This window comes from Portunus trituberculatus, chromosome 32 (assembly GCF_017591435.1).
Source record: "Portunus trituberculatus isolate SZX2019 chromosome 32, ASM1759143v1, whole genome shotgun sequence".
Classification (NCBI taxonomy): domain Eukaryota; kingdom Metazoa; phylum Arthropoda; class Malacostraca; order Decapoda; family Portunidae; genus Portunus; species Portunus trituberculatus.
The window spans coordinates 15,849,504-15,867,003 of NC_059286.1; the positions used below are offsets into that span (position 1 = coordinate 15,849,504).

Below are 17,500 nucleotides of genomic sequence, written 5' to 3' on the forward strand. Positions count from 1 at the left end.
CGCACCTGTGATTTTCTCCAGGTGACATTGAGAAAGCTTTTTTTCTATTTTTCGTGTAGTGGAAGTTCGATTTAAAAGATCAAATAAAAAGGAGAAAGAAAGAAAATGTAGGTATTTCTCAAATATTGGGATATGTATGTAGAGAGAGAGAGAGAGAGAGAGAGAGAGAGAGAGAGAGAGAGAGAGAGAGAGAGAGAGAGAGAGAAGGCAGGTAGTGGAGGAAAGATGACAGGAAGAGGAGGATGAGAGAGAGGAGGAGGAGGAGGAGGAGGAGGAGGAGGAGGAGGAGGAGGAGGAGGAGGAGGAGGAGGAGGAGGAGGGAAGGAGGAGGAAAAAAAAGTAAATAGCTAGAAAAGGGACAGGAAGTGAAAGTAGGACACAGGAAGGGAGATAAAAAAAAACAAGAAAGAAAGAAAAAGAATGCCTGTGTCAGAGAGAGAGAGAGAGAGAGAGAGAGAGAGAGAGAGAGAGAGCATTAGTGTCACCATTAAATCCAAAACACAGTCCTTTTTAATCTATTATCATATTATTTATTGTTTTTCCCTTATCTTTTCTCTCTTTCGTTAATCTCCCTTTATTATGAGGAGAAGTGGAGGGATAAACAAGATTAGTGATGAAAGACGAGACCAGGAAAAGGGAACTGCTCGGAATAAAGGAGGAGAAAAATATCAAGAGGAAAAAATAAGGTTAAAAGAATATGGGGCTAAAAAAATAAATACAGGTTTTCTCATTCACCTGAAGCACCTGAGATGTCGGATTTAATTAGCGTGTGAGTAGATTAAAGTGAACTGAAGGTGACGCGTGTGAGTTGATTTGTCCTTTTCTCGTTTTTATTATTATTATTATTTTATTTTTTTTTTTTGTTATTTTGTTTTCGTGTCTGTTTCGTCATTTTATATAAGGACATTTTTCATGTGTATTTCTTCGTCTCTTTTTTTTTTTATAATTTTCTCGTTGTTTTGTTTGAGCATTTTTTTTATAGAACGTTTTCTTCTCTCTTTTAGATTATCTCGTTGTTCTATCTTGTATTTTTATATAGAACATTTTTTATCTATATTTCTTCGTCTCTTTTTGTATTTTCTTGTTGCTTCATCTTGTCATTTTAGACAGAACTTTTTTTATATATCTCTCTTTTTCATTATCTCGAGAACTTTTTTTTTTATTTCTCTCTTTTTCATTATCTCATTCTGTCTCGCCATTTTATATAGATTTTATTTTCTTTCTGTGTATTTGTCCAGCTCTTCATTATCTTGTTTTGTCTTGTCATTTTATGTAGAACTTTTTTTTTTCTCGTGTGTATTTCTCCGCTTATGTATACTGTGTTGTATTGGATAGTGTTGTCTATGTAGTGTTGCTTGGAAGAAAAATATATAACATACTTATGAATTGTCTTCAATAAGAAAGGAAGATATCATTATTATCAGTTACAATTTGAAGATTATCAATAAAAAACAAGGAAAATATTCACACTTATATAGAGAATATCAAATTAAAGTGGAAAAACATTGATATTGAATGTTTATGTCAATCAGTATAGTGCGGGTTTTATTTACTTTCTAATATATGTTTAAGGTGATGTATGGTTCCTGTTAATGTGTCAGATGTTTTTTTTATTTAACTATTTTCTAAGGATCAGTTTGTATTTTCATCATTTCTTTTTTTATGCATTAATTTTGTGTTTTTACTCGTGCATTTCGAGTTTTTCACCCAATGATTATTTTGTTAGTTATGTTCTGTTTCTTTGAAGTTTGTGATTTCATGCTTTTTTGTTTTTTTTTCTTGTATTTATATTTACTTGTATGTATATTTACTGTTTTTGTTATCGTTGTTGCATTAAGTATTACTATTTCATTGATGTGCGGTGTATTTTTCCTATTCAAGAATAAGAGGAAAAGAAGGACAATGTTTTCACTCCATCTTGACACCAATACGCAGATTTACTCCCACCACCACCACCACCACCACCACCACCACCACCACCACCACCACCTCCTCCTCCTCCTCCTCCTCCTCCTCCTCCTCCTCCTCCTCCTCCTCCTCCTCCTCCTCCTCCTCCTCCTCCTCCTCCTCCTCCTCCTCCTCCTCCTCCTCCTCCTCCTCCTCCTCCTCCTTCATACAGCACCCTCACCTGCGGATAGGATGAGGCAAAGCTTAATTAATGAAGAGAGACTGAAGTGAAGCAAAGCAGAGAGAGAGAGAGAGAGAGAGAGAGAGAGAGAGAGAGAGAGAGAGAGAGAGAGAGAGAGAGAGAGAGAGAGAGAGAGAGAGAGAGAGAGAGAGAGAGAGAGAGAGAGAGAGAGAGAGAGAGAGAGAGAGAGAGAGAGAGAGAGAGAGATGAAGAACAAATGAGAGAGGGAGCAGGATAGAGGATGGAAGAACAGGAGAGTGGGATCGAAAAAGGGAGGAAATTGTGGGGAATGTTGGGGAAGGAGAGAGGAGAGTGGGAGAGATGGAGCAATGAGAGAGGAAGGGAGAGTTTGCTCATCTTCAAGAGAGAGAGAGAGAGAGAGAGAGAGAGAGAGAGAGAGAGAGAGAGAGATTTTGTGTCTTTAATTAAATAAAGAGGAAGGAAGAGGTTGTTCATCTTCAAGAGAGAGAGAGAGAGAGAGAGAGAGAGAGAGAGAGAGAGAGAGAGAGAGAGAGAGAAGATTTTGTGTCTTTAGTTAATGGGGTTGTAATATTCAAAGCTGTTTATTTATTCATTGTCTTTTTTTTTTGTCTTTTAATTTAATTTTTAGCACTTTATGGAAAGGTTAATTAAGGGAAGGTAAGAAAGAGAAAGTGTGTCGTGTTATTTTTTTCTTGTTTAATAGTCTTGTGGATTTTAAGAGTTTTGACTTTTTTTTTTTTTTCCCCTTGTTTTGCGGTAGAGGGGGGCGGGGACGGGAGCGGAAAGGATGGTTTAAGGAAGGTTTTATTAAGGAAAAGTAAGTAATTGATTAGTGTGGTGTTATATTTATCTACCTCCTGATTTTTTTTTTACTCTTTTTTTTATCTACTTTTTCGATATCTTGTGCATTGATAATATATGAAAAAAAAAAGAATATATTATGACCTGTTTTATGAGTTTTTATGTTTATTTTACTCTACTTTGTGTTTTTCTCTTGCAATTTTTTTTTTAATTATGTTTTTTCATGTTTTGTCCAGTGATAAAGTAAAGGAAAGGTTAATTAAGGAAGGTGAGGGATGGTGTGATGGGACCTGTCCTTTTATTCAGTAATTTATGTTTATGAGGCGGGTTTTCGTTTTTTTTTTTTTTTTTTATTCCTTCGCCGTTTGTCAAGGTGTACCGGGTCTTGGGGAGCTAGGGGGACATAACACTGTTTCTTGTGAAGGTCAGTAAAAGGAAAGTTTTTTTTTTTTTTAGGGTAAAAAAGTGGGAACACTAATAATAATGGTTGTGGTAGTAGTAGTAGTAGTAGTAGTAGTAGTAGTAGTAGTAGTAGTAGTAGTAGTAGTAGTAGTAGTAGTAGCAGTATTAATAGTAGAAGTAGAAGCCGTGTTAGTATTAGTAGTATCAGTAGTAGTAGCAGCAGTAGTAAAGTAAGTAAGAACAAGAAGAAAAACAATACCACCACCACCACCACCACCACCTTACCTAATCTCATTAATACATCACCCAATGATCCCTTAATACCTGACATAAGCTACGAGAAAATATCATTAAATAACACCACCACCCTTGCCTTAATCCATACACAGGGGAGGGTGGAGGTAAAATTACAGATACATTTCAATAAGTATAAGCGAGTGAACTGGTAACCTTCTGTCACTGGAACCTGTTATAATGTGCCTTTGATATCCAGACGCGTTGAAGCATTTAGGAGGTCCATAAGGGAGAAGGATAGAGGATTGAATCTTTTGATATTCACACTCCTTTCAGCCTTAGGAGTTTCACATTATAGGATGGAAGATTAAAGGCTTTTGTACGAGTGAAATGGATCCCTTTTGTGCTTTTAAGAGTAAGATCAGAGAAGGAGTTGAGTGTTTGAATTGTTGACTTGGTGGTTAACCCTTTCACTCCCATGGTCGTGCCTTAGTAACATTCAGAGCTCTGTGAAGGAAATGTGCTTGTATGGACATAGAAAACGCTATAATAGGAAGTTAACATAATTTTTTTTCTAAGCTATTGGTATACATATTTTAGAAACTGTAGTGGTGTTTAAAGGCTGTTGTATGTATGTATGGGGGTATGTTATGGGAAAATGTGTTGCGGTGAAAGGGTTAAATTATGGATTCGACCACCAGTTATGAAGAAAAAATAAAAGCATTGGATCTCTCTGTATGTGGTATTGTAAGAGAGAGAGAGAGAGAGAGAGAGAGAGAGAGAGAGAGAGAGAGAGAGAGAGAGAGAGAGAGAGAGAGAGAGAGAGAGAGAGAGAGAGAGAGAGAGAGAGAGAGAGAGAGAGAGAGAGAGAGAGAGAGAGAACACTGGATCTCTTTGTATGTGGCGTTTAAGAGAAAGAGAGAAAAAAAGAATAGATCTCTTTGTATATATGTGAGAGCAAAAAAAGTCATTGAATCTCTTTGTATGTGGTGTTTAAGAGTACATAAGGAGTTAAATGTGTGAATTACTGTGTAAAATTATGGGTCTTAATTGCACTTCTAAAGAAAAAGTTGATTCTGTAAATTACTGGAAACCTTTTTTGTACAAGAGAACTAGACCACTTTGTACGGGATGTATATTATTAATTAGTTAAGTGTCTAAATGTGTTGAACAGAGATTTACATATGAACACTGGTCATAAACAAAAGGTATATAGAGCGCTGGAACTCATTTTGTAGAATGTTTAAGACCAGGAGAAGGAATTTAATGTCCAATTGGTGCATAGATTTTACTACCTCTCGTGTCAAAGGGCTGGTATAGGACAGAATAATCGAAGCTTTTATACCTTTCATGACGACACAGAAAAAAAAGAAAAAAGAAAAACTTTAGAAAGACCGCAGATGTGAATGAACGTATGGATTTCAACACCAACCTTAAAAAATACATGTTGATATAGTGGATTGAACTCTTTGTACAATACTCTTACAATCACGGAAGGATTTCAACACTGCTCGTAAAGATGTGTGTTGATATAGAGGATTGGAAACGTTTTGTACAATATTCTTATCATGAAAGGAAAAGCATTATGTAGATCATAGATGTCTAAATTTGAGAACGAACTTACATATTTCAACATCATCCATGAGAAAGGAGTCATCATAAAGGACTGAAACCCTTTGTACTAGGCGCTTATAATCAATGGTGTCTAAATTTATGAGTATAGATTTCAACACCACACAATCAAAAGGAAGGGACGGATAGAGGATTGAAGCCCCTACCGAGCGTTTATGATCAGGGGGAAGCGAGTAAATAACTAAATATACACATGGAGTGAATAAAAGCATAGATTATACAGTTCAGGGAAGCGAAGGTGATCAGTGTTAAGTGAATTGGTCTGGAATCACCCAAGGCTGCTGCAGGCGAGGCTGAAGGCAACGGGAGGGTCTTTGTTCTCTTACTTACCGAGAATCGTGTTTGATATCAGTGGACTCGTAACTTTTGGCTACTGTTTGTCTCTCATTTTGTCTCGATTATGAAGGTTTTGTTTTAAATATTATTTTAGATAACTTTTGACCTTTAAGGGAACTGGAAACCCAATGGGCCTTTTTATTTTCATTTGTTTTGTTGCCCTTGGCCAGTTGCCCCTTTTCCATAGAGAAAAAAAATGTCTGTGTTTTCTTTCTTTTTATTTCATACTTTTATTGTTTTTTTATTTAGCTTAATGTGTATTAGAAAGTAGGTTTATGTTTATCGTGCTTAATATCAAAGGACTTATAACTTTTTGTCTACTGTTTGTCTGCTTCTGTGTCTGGATTACGAAGGTTTGTAAGGTTTTATTTTAGATCTTATTTCTTTCATTTCATGCTCTTTTTGTGCGTTATTTAGCTTAGTGTCAATGAAAAGGTATGTTTATGTTTATCATGTTTCATATCAATTGACTCATAACTTTTGTTTACTGTTTGTCTGTTATTATGTCTGAATTATTGTTGTTGTTGTTGTTGTTGTTGTTGTTACTGTTATTCTTCTTATTTTGATTTATTTCTTAATGTAAGATGGGAAAATTGACCAAGGACAACAAAAAAGAGTAAACAAAAATGCCCTCCTAGTTGCCAGTCCCTGTGCAGGTCGAGTATTGTTATTTTGGGTGGGTAATATTTTGAGTTTTATCTCGTCTTTTTTGTTATCTTTTATATTTTTGCTTTTATTTAAGTAACTTCAATTCTTTTTGTTCTTAATTTATTTTAGTGCATATTGAAATAGGTTTATTTATTTTTCTCTTCATGGTTAAGGTCTGTATTCCACTGCAGACTTTTTGGTATCAATGTTTTCGTTTTTCGTGTGCTTTGTCTGTCATATTACGTCAATTGAAAAGTTTTGTTATTTTTGTTCTCATTGCTAAAATATTTGTTGTATCAGAAATTTGTATATTGTTTTTCTTTTATCATAGGTTAGGAAGGGCATCCACTCGGGGTAACGGTTCCCAAATGCCAAAACCAAAGTCCTCCTGACTCCTCTGTCAGGAGGCACCGTCCTAGCCCTAATGTAATAGGGAAACCGGACGTAAACCGGAAGAAGGAAAAAAAAAAAAAAATCAATGGAAATTTCAATAGAAATTCTTGTATATATATATATATATATATATATATATATATATATATATATATATATATATATATATATATATATATATATATATATTTTTTTTTTTTTTTTTTTTTTTTTTTTTTATTATTGTTCGTTTATGATTGTATGTCGAATATTTTTTTTGCATGGGTAAAGTTTCGTTTAATATTAGATTCTATTATACTTATTATATCATGTTTTCGTTCAAGTGAATTCAATTGCTCTCATCTTAGTCTTTTGTTTACAGCAGTATGCCGACCGAAAAAAAGTTTTGGATTACTTGTTCGTTGTTAAGTTTTTATTTTATCTAATTTTTTTTTCTTGATTGATGTTTCCTTTCCAGTCAAGTTAATTGTACTTGTGCCTGTGACAGATGACTGCATTTTCATGATTTTATATGTATTTTCTTCCTTTTTCTTTTTTTCAGTTTATGTTCTGGTTGACCTATTGTTTACTTAACCGTATTCCATACCTTCGTTTTTTTCCCTCATTTCCCGCTCACTGTATTTTCACTGTATTTATAATTTCTTCGTATACTCTATTTGTAATTAACTTTACTCTCATCTGGTGTTCATTTGTTTGTTTTTCTCCGTCCCAACACAACAAAGGGGACAATTATTTTTTCATCCTGTCTTTCTCCTACACCGCTTCGTCCTCCCGCTGAGTGTTATAATTTAATTGGTTAACCATAATGACTTCAACCAATCAGCACCGGCTTTAGTGTGACGTCACGAGCACCACTGTAAACATTGGCTGACACACACACACACACACACACACACACACACACACACACACACACACACACACACACACACACACACACACACACACACACACACACACACACACACGCGTTGGGAGTGAAAATAACTGAATGACTATAAGTAAGAACTAAAACGTACACTCCAAATAAATACAAAGAAACATGGAATACAATAACCAACCCTGAAAAAAAAAAGAAAACAAAAGAAAATGGATGGAACACGCTCGCTTACAATTAATTTTTCATCTTTGTAAAAAAAAAAAGATGAATTGTAAAAAAAAAATGTGAAAAGTAGAGAAAAGGAAGCCTAATAGATAAAAAAGAAGAAAAAAAAGGAAGAAAGTAAAAGAAATAATAAATCACAACTATTTATGGCTTAACTTTTTTTTCACTAATTAATGTCTTCACTTTTTCCCTACCATACACTTTTCTTTGTTTTCTTTTTACTCTCACTTCTCAGTTATTCAAAAAGATTTAATTTTGAAGCAACCTAGAGCCAATGCACAATTTACGTATTAATATTTCCCCTCGCATCTCTTCCTCCCCCCCTCCACTCTCTCTCTCTCTCTCTCTCTCTCTCTCTCTCTCTCTCTGTGTGTGTGTGTGTGTGTGTGTGTGTGTGTGTGTGTGTTTCTCGAAGTCATTAAGCGAATCATTCATCAATTTATTATTCCTTTAATCATATACTATAATACTCAATGTGTCAGTCAGTCAGTCAGTCAAACAATTAGTCAGTATGTAACTCATTTCAGTTTATTCTCTCTCTCTCTCTCTCTCTCTCTCTCTCTCTCTCTCTCTCTCTCTCTCTCTCTCTCTCTCTCTCTCTCATTCCTTCCTTCCCTTCCCCCAGTCCTTCATATAATTCAGCATCATTGCCCGGTATCATTAATAATAAGAATGCACCTCATGCTAACGATATTAACCTGCTGGTGTATTAATTACCGCCAGGAAACCCTGATGGAAGATCCCCACCAGTGTATAAATGAAATGCAAAACCAACCTGGCCAGAGTAAAGGTAATAACAGGTGAATAAGATGCGGGACTCATTGTATTTGCTATTTAGGAGTATGGGAACGTTTTGATGTGTGTGGTGAAGGAAATACGGAATGGTAGGCGGGCTGTTTGCTCCCTACTACCTAACCTGACCAAAGCTATCCTAAAGTGGCATGGCATAATCTACTCTATACCTTACCTTACCTTTACCTTACCTTACCCTACCCTATCTTGCCTTACCTTACCTTACCTTTCTACCTATACTACCCTAGAATATTGGGAGTAAAGTGTTGCTTACCAGCTCATGTTTCCTTCACCGCCTTCCAAATTTAGGAGAGTGGTTTTGTTGTGTTCGTGATTAAGTTAAGAAGTATTTTCAATCATTCATTCCCTTCTCTGGCTCACTGTGTAACTCCCTGCCTGTTTCTGTGTTTTGTGTTTCCTCCTTCCTGTGACGAGGTTTCAATATACTGACCCCAAAATATTTCTACGATTTTTTTCTGTCTCTATTTAGTAACTAGCATTTCAGTGGCTGTTTTGTTTACCTTTTATTTTACTCTTAATTTTGTTGCCCTTGACTGGTGTCCTTCCACTTAAAATAAAGAAGTAAATAGATAAAAATAACAGAAATTCATATTATGTTTTAGTTAAGCTTCCGCCCCCAAAAAGCTTAATGTTCACAATGGGTTGTTTTTCTGTCGATTCATACGTATATTATTTTTAGTTTTTGTATTTAGGATAATCCGTGTGTCTGTATAAAGCGTGTAAAAAAGGTTAGTATTAATAATAGATCTATTTGTTTGACCATCCTTACACCATTTCTCTCTCTCTCTCTCTCTCTCTCTCTCTCTCTAGCAAACACGATGAAATGTTTAAAAATATGATATTAATGCAATGTGGTTAGGTTATCAACACTCTAAAATATATATGAATAAAAATAACACCCTGAAATATAAATAGAGGAAGGGTGAAAACATTTTGATAGCGCCAGCATGTAGTTAATAAAGATTGAGAACTTTATGATATCAACACCCCAAAAATAGTATACGAGTGCGCAAAATCTTAAAACAGGTGAATTAAACATTTCCAACCATTGTACAATATAAGAGGTGAAAAAGATGTTATTGTTGAGTGTGGGTAATTCTGTGAAAACAAATTGTAGGGCAGATAAAAGCAAGCTAAAAGCACTTTGATATCTCGACCATAAATATATAAACGTTGGATGCACACGTATAAAGCACGCGTGCCTGGAAATAAAACAAGTTACGGCTAGGTAAGAGCATCAAAACACCATGAAACTCCTTGAAAAAAAAAAAAAGCAGAAATGTAAAATAAAAAAAGATGTGTAGTGCGAATTTAATCTGGCTCCCCTAAAAAAAAAAAAAAAGAAAACGGAGACAACCACACTATATACTGCACGTTTTCTATGGCTAATCTTGTATATTATTATATTTTTGTACAAACTAGTGAATTCCAGGGATTAGCATTAACGCCGCAGTGCGCTTATGTATTTATGGTATCCAAATCCTGTGCAAGCGAGAGCCTGAAATGTTTGGGGAGGCTGGAAAATATGTCACGTTTTGCAGCGGCGGTGGGAGGGACGTGCTGGACAGGACCACGTGATCTTCAAACATACCACATGGGGAGTGGTGTTGCATGATTGGTTATCCTTGTTTATCCCGCGCATCCGAGTGATTACTATTGTTTAGAGTGTCTGTAGTGAATCTTGAGTGTTTGATCGACTCGTGTGATTATTTCAAAAGACGTAATGCGTGAGGAACCAGGAGAAATGAGGTAAGATTTGTGATAAGGTTATTGTCATATATCGCCTACATCGGAGTGATTACTGTTACTTAAAGTGTCTGTAGTGAATCTTTAGTGTTTCATTGATTCGTGTGGTTATTTTAAGTGATGTAATGTGTGAGGAATCGGGAGAAATAAGATCTGTGGTTAGCTTAAATTGACACCGTCTTTTCTAATCGTTATTGTGCAAATGGGAATATTAACTGTGATTTAGAGTGCCTGTAGTGAATCTGGAGTGTTTATTAGTTCCTGTGGGTATCTCATGAGACGTAATTCGTGAGGAATCGGGAGAAATAAGGTAAGATTAGGTTAGGTTAAACTGATACGTCCCTTCTAATCGTTATTGTACGGATGGAAGTGTTTATCGTGATTTAGAGTGCCTGTAGTAAATCTTGAGTGTTTCATTAATTCGTGTGGGTATTTGAAGAGACTTTATTTGTGAGGAATCAGGAGTAATAGTTAAATTTGTGATAAGGCTATTTTCGTTTATCGCGCACATTCGAGTGATTACTATTCTTTAGTATATCTGTAGGTAAAACTGACATGTCTTTTATTTTAATAAGTTATGAATATTACCAAAAAAAAAAAAAAATGATGAAAATTTAAAGTGACTCCGGTGGTTGTCAAATGTCCTTATGCCGTTCAGTTTAAGATTTGAAATAGGAAGGAAAGAAGGAAGGAATTAACTGTCTGACAAGCACTTTTTTCATACCAGATGTGAAAATAAACATCGCAAATGTAAAAATAAACACAGTGATCAAGTTAAATAATAGTAAATGGATGAAAATGTGAGCAGTACACGGTTATCTTCGTATTACAGACTATTTCTTTCTTTCAGCTTTTCATTCGGTACTGTAATATTTTCCCTATTTTGATATTAAATTTTCAAGTATGACGTCTTGGTCAATCTTTTTCAGCTTTCTTGAATCGGAATGTCTTTACTTTGAATGACTAATTACTTTTTTTTCCTTTTGTGTGAGTATTATTTCCTCCCGTTTTGTTAGACACTGTATACTTTCCTTTTGTATAATGTATTACTCTATTCCTTCGTGTTAGGTATCTTATACTTGCCCTTTGAATGATGTATTACTTAGCTTATATATTACAAGCTATCTAATTTTTATTAGGTATTGTATGACTTCTCTCCCTTGGTACATATTTCTTTCTCCTTTTGTCAGATACTATATTCTTTCCCTTTAGATCATTTATTTATCGCCCCATAGCTGTAGCGGCGTCATAATTCAACTCCTTCATTCCCATCTCCTTACAGGTCTCGGCAGACTCAGGGAAGGTGAGACACGAACAGACAAGTTTCCAGCTCCGCCGCCACGCCCTGCAGGAAGGTAAAAGATTATTATTGTATTCACTTCTCAGGTAGACTATTGATACTACTATTAGAACCACCACCACCACCACCACCGCTGCTACTACTACTACTACTACTACTACTACTAATTTATTTTAACCAAGTACACGATGATTATAAACAAAAAGACGATTAAGAACACCAAGGAACGAAAAAAATTGAAATAACGTTGAGTAAATAACAATGGGAAGTAACAAAAGGAAGGAAAGTAATTGTTCACGCGTGTCATTTTAAGTAATTCTAAGTAATTGTCTTGTGGCGTGAGAAGCGAATCTTTAATGACAGTCAATTAAGAGTCACAAATTGGAAGGCAGAAGGAAAAAAAAATGAAGAAAAATACTATTGTGCATGACTGGAGAGAAAATACTTACATGAAATTGGTTCAGAGAGAGAGAGAGAGAGAGAGAGAGAGAGAGAGAGAGAGAGAGAAATTGGGGGTCACGTAAGGAAAAACAAAGGCAAAAGGGAAAAATATGTTACGTGTTTAAATGACTTGAATGAAAAAAAAAATCGGCAAATTGCTGGATAAGAATGCATGAGAGAGAGAGAGAGAGAGAGAGAGAGAGAGAGAGAGAGAGAGAGAGAGAGAGAGAGAGACGTAAAGATGGAAACAGACTACAAAAACACACGTAAACACAAGCAAAAACATCAACAAACTTTATAAAAACCTGAAATAAAACCACACATCCCTACCACCACCACCACCACCACCACCACCACCACCACCACCTCAACCTCACAATGCACACACAATCCCTGGCGGTCTGAATGGCTGGCTGGCGAGCGAGTCTTCAGATTATATAGTGGTGATCAGGAATTTGCAAAGCTTTCTCTCTTCTCTGCCTTGGTTCCCGAAGACGAAAGAAAGAGATTTGTCCTAGAAGCTTTTGTCCTGAGAGAGAGAGAGAGAGAAAGAGAGAGAGAGAGAGAGAGAGAGAGAGAGAGAGAAATATGTTATATTTTTCTATTGTTATGATTTATTTGTTTATTTATTTTTTCATGATGGGAAGGAACTTTTCTGACGTATATTGCTCTCTCTCTCTCTCTCTCTCTCTCTCTCTCTCTCTCTCTCTCTCTCTCTCTCTCTCTCTCTCTCTCTAGCATTTCACACTGCGGACGTAACCTACACACATCCTTCCTTCTCTGTTTCACCTTCACGTCTCTCACAGTTCGCTCTGCCATGCAAATTGAATGATCGCACCAAAAGAAAACACTAAAAGAGAAAGGAAAAAACACGCAAAAAAGAAAGAAAAAATGAAAAGAAAAAGAACAAAGGTTACATCGCCATGAATACAGTTCCTGGTGGATTCCAGCTGGTGAAAGGTTAAACATATGAAACTTTGAAAGATAACGCGAAAATAGTTGAAAAGCTTGGGAAATATAATGCGATAAGGAGAGTTGTTATAAGGTCCATATTCTGTTCTGAAACGCGTTGCTCTTGTACCATCACTGCTTTCCAAAGGGTCCAGTTGAAGATACTCGTGTTTGTAAGGGTATTTTATGGTTCCGGCGATGGATTGGTAAGATATTTAGTTTACTGAAAGGAGAAACTGTCATGAAAATCTGGCTATCGTCTCTGTGGCCTTGGAAAATTGTCGTGGTGAGAGAGCAAGCAAGGCGTTTGGAATACGAGCTTAAAGAAGGCAATGGAATATTACGAACTCGAAATGTTTTACTCAGTATTTTTTTTTTGTTAGTGTTTCGAATGCATAAAGTAAAGTAAGGAGAATGAAACTGAATGGTAATCTTGTTATATAATTGCATACTAATACTATTATATGATACACCCGCTGCTTTGTTACTATTAAAAAAAAAATAACTAAGGGGTTTGTATGGAAGTATTTAACCTTTCTCGTAAATAATATGGATTTTAAGCCGAGTCTAAAGTTCAGTGGAAAAAAAAAAAAAAAACCTACAAGACCAAGGCAAAAATGAATACCGATAAAAAACATATAATGGTGAAATTTTGAGAAAAAGCGATATTTTCAAGAATGTGTGAGAAATAATAGAAATGATTAATTCTCACACACACACACACACACACACACACACACACACACACACACACACACACACACACACACACACACACACACACACACAAAATGTATGTAAAATGAATCTGTTAATTCAATTTTCTGATTAAAAAATTATATATAAAAACCCTCGAGATTAGGCTAATAAAATCGTAACTATAAGACAAAACGAGAACAAAACATATACCAAATAGCAAACAAGAAGACAATAACCACCCCCACCCAATAAAAAAAAAAAAAATATGTACAATGAACCTGTTGACTCAAATTTTCGATAGAAAAGAAAACACGGAAATTACTAGTTAACTTTTGAAAAAAAACTTATATTCTAAACTTTTCCTTCTCTATATTTCTCAGGACCACTTTATACATTTTTTATTTTTTATTTGTAGGTAAACTGGTATAGGTGGCAGCGTTCTCCTGTAGAGTTATGTATGGGCTGTTCTAGTGTGTGTGTGTGTGTGTGTGTGTGTGTGTGTGTGTGTGAGAGAGAGAGAGAGAGAGAGAGAGAGAGAGAGAGAAATTCACTTTTTTTTTGCCAGTTTCGTTTCCTCTATCTTCCTTCTCTTTCTCCTTCTACTTCTACTTTTCAGTTTTTCCTCCTTCTTTTTCTCCTCCCTTTTCTCCTCCTCCCTTTCCTCCTCCTCCTCCTCCTCCTCCTCCTCCTCCTGTCTTTTTTTCAGCTTCTTTCAATCTTCTCTCCATCCATCTGCATGTTTTGTTCTCCCTCCATTCCTTGCCTCTTGTGTTTCTTTCCTTAACAGCTTCTAATTTTCTCTCCATCCATCTCCATTTCTTTTCTTTCTTACCTCTTCTTCCTTCTTATTTGTTTATTTTCCTGTTATTTGCTCTTACTAATACTTTCCCCATTTTTTTCTAATTTGTATTACTATTTTTCCTTTTTGGTTTTCCCTTCATCCTTTCCATCTTTATTTTCTACTCAGCCTCTTCTTTCATTCTTTTTGTTATTTTCTTTTCCCTATCCTTACTCTTTTCCGTTTACCAATTCCTTTGTTTCACCTCTTATTATATTCTCTCATACTTCTTTCGTTTTCTTTTCCATATTCTTTCCTTTATCTGCCATTCCCTATCCTTCCTCTTCCTGTTGTCTTCTGAATCGATTTTCTTCCATCTTTCTATCCATTTCATTTCCTCTGCCATTGTTGTCTTTGTATTCTTTCCTCTATCCATTCCATTCCTTTTACTATATTTATCTTCATCCATTCCCTTCCTCCTTCTCTCCCTTTCCTTATTCTATTCTTTCTGTCATTTTATTTTTATTTTTCTTATCTGTTATCGTTCCATTCCCTTCCACCATTCTATTTATTCCATTCCAGTCTTTCTCACCCATTCAATTCCTTCTACCATTATCATTCTCTCTCTCTCTCTCTCTCTCTCTCTCTCTCTCTCTCTCTCTCTCTCTCTCTCTCTCTCTCTCTCTCTCTCTCTCTCTCTCTCTCTCTTTTCCTCCTCTCAGTCATGCTCTCATTGCCTTTCCTGTCTCCCTCTCTGATCTTCCCTCTCCCTCCTACTCCTTCTCCCCTCCCCTCCCCTCCCTCTCCCCTCTCTCCCCTCCCTCCCTCCTCCTCCCATCTCCCCATCTCATGGTCTAACAGCTGTCGTCCCTCACACGGAGTTCCTTATTAACTAAGAAGAGGAGGCCATAAGGTTGAATTCTGCCTTGCTTATTGTCCTTTGTAAGCACCAGTCTTGTGGGGAAAGTGTCTGTGTCTGTATGTGTGTGTGTGTGTGTGTGTGTGTGTGTGTGTGTGTGTGTGTGTGTGTGTGTGTGTGTGTATGTATGTATGTATGTATGTATGTATGTATGTGGGGGGGTTGGGTTGAAGTACAGGAGTGTGTGTGTGTGTGTGTGTGTGTGTGTGTGTGTGTGTGTGTGTGTGTGTGTGTGTGTGTCTGTGTCTGTGTGTGTGTGTGTGACTGTTTTTGTGTGTTTGCTTTCATGTCTTTCGTCTTTTTTCTCCTTTACACACGTGATATTTGTTTTTTGTTTGTCTCTTTTCTCTAATACATCCTTTTGAATATATAAGTTTTTTTTTATTCATTTTTGCTTCTCCTTTTCCTTACATTTTTTCTCGATTCACGTTATATCTTTTCTTTTTAACGTCCCTATACAATGTTTTTTCCTCCCTGCGTCCCCTCTTCCTTCCGTTTTAATGCATTGCAGCAACGGAGCGATAAAACTTCATGCTTTTACTGTGTGTAGTGACGGGAATACATTGTTTAATTCTTTTTTATACATCTTTTTACCTCTTCTTCCTTCTTATCCTTTTTTTTATGTTATTTGGTCATGCTAACATTTTCCTTATTCTCTTACATAGTTTTTCTTGTTTTTTTTGTTTTCCTTCATTTAATTTTTACCTTTTCTACTCATTTTTCTTTTATTCATTTCTACCTTTTCCTTCTCCATTCTTTCGTCTTATTAATATTTTTTTCTGTTTTCTAACCTGGTTTTTCTGGTTTCTACTTTTTTTGTTATTTTTTTCCTTTGTTCATTTCATATTTACTTTCGCTTTTATTCGTACTCTCCATATTTTCTGCCCGTTTCTCAATATTCCTTTCTTTTTGGTGTTATTTACTCTTTCTAAGTAATAGGTCTTCCATTTTCATCATCGTTTCTCTTTTTTCTTTCCTTTTTATCAATTTTTTATTCTCCAATTTTTCTTTACTTTTTCTACTTTTATTCTAATTCATTTCTGTCTCTTCTTTCTCTCTCTTTTCTTTTTTTTCCTTTTCATGTTATTTGCTCATATTAATGTTTCCTTATTTTCCAATATAATTGTTTTATTTTCTTTTTTGTCTGTTTTCCTTCGTCCATTTCATCTTTACTTTCTTTTCTATTCTTATTTCCTCATTTCAGTAATTTTTGCTTCTTTTCCTTCTTATATTTTTTCTTTTCATATCAATTGCTCATACTAATATTTTTCTTATTTTCCAACTTCATTTTTCTAGTTATTTCCCTCCCCATTCTTTTTTTTTAGCCTATTCTTTGGTCCAAGTCATCTTTCTTTCCTTTTTATTTATTTCTGGCTCTTCTTTCTTATCCTTTTTTTTATTTGTTCATATTAATTTTTTTTTCTAGTTTTCTCCCTTTGTTATATATTTCTTTTGTCCATTTCATCTTTACTTTCTTTTCTGCTCCTATTCTTTCCTTCATTCATTTCTGGTATCATCATCTCATCCTTACTCCCATCGTTAGCATACTGGGACTCCATTTCTTGTCCAACAGTGATGTCCAAAGCACTCTTTATCTCCTACAAACTGCAAAAAAATATATTCATTTATCTCCCTCCTTGTAGATGTTTATAAGCACTTCATACTTTGCTTGCTGTGATGTCAGTTATTGCTGTTTTTTTTTCTTTGCAAGAGGAGAAATTCGGGCAAGAGTAACAAAAACGGCTAAACAGAAAACGCCCACTTAGATACCAGTCCCCCAGGAGGTCCGAAAGTTTGTTAAAAGAATGGGATAAATGTCTTGAAATCTTCCCCTTGACCCCTTCAGTGCTGGTACACATGTTTACCTTCAGATTTTGTGTACGGTTAGACCATTTTACTGACATTAGAAAGGGTCTATGGAGGTCAGAAGGATAATGGCTACAATCGTCACTATTTTAATCCCCACATGAGTTTCTGAAGCTGTACAAAATCACCAAATAGTAAGCAGAATTAATATGGAAACGCGTCATGGTACTGAAGGGGTTAAGTGAGTTTAGGTCATAGGAAGATAGATATACAGAAGCAGGCAGGGAGTTCCAGAGTTTATCAGATTGCACAGAAAGGGTAAAGATTATTATGTATTTTTTATTACTTCTTCAGCATGTTATAACCTAATTGAAATCTGTAGGTGT

General features: G+C 35.6%; 1 long non-coding RNA gene across 2 annotated transcripts in view; it reads left to right on the forward strand.

The window, feature by feature from the left end:
• Nucleotides 1–10,032: 10,032 nt before the first annotated feature.
• LOC123512108 overlaps nucleotides 10,033–17,500 on the forward strand; it is a 226,944-nt gene continuing 219,476 nt past the window's right edge. For both annotated transcript variants that reach the window (XR_006677029.1, XR_006677028.1), the window contains exons 1-2: nucleotides 10,033–10,223; nucleotides 11,503–11,575. This is a non-coding gene — a long non-coding RNA (uncharacterized LOC123512108). The remainder of the gene's footprint in view (nucleotides 10,224–11,502; nucleotides 11,576–17,500) is intronic.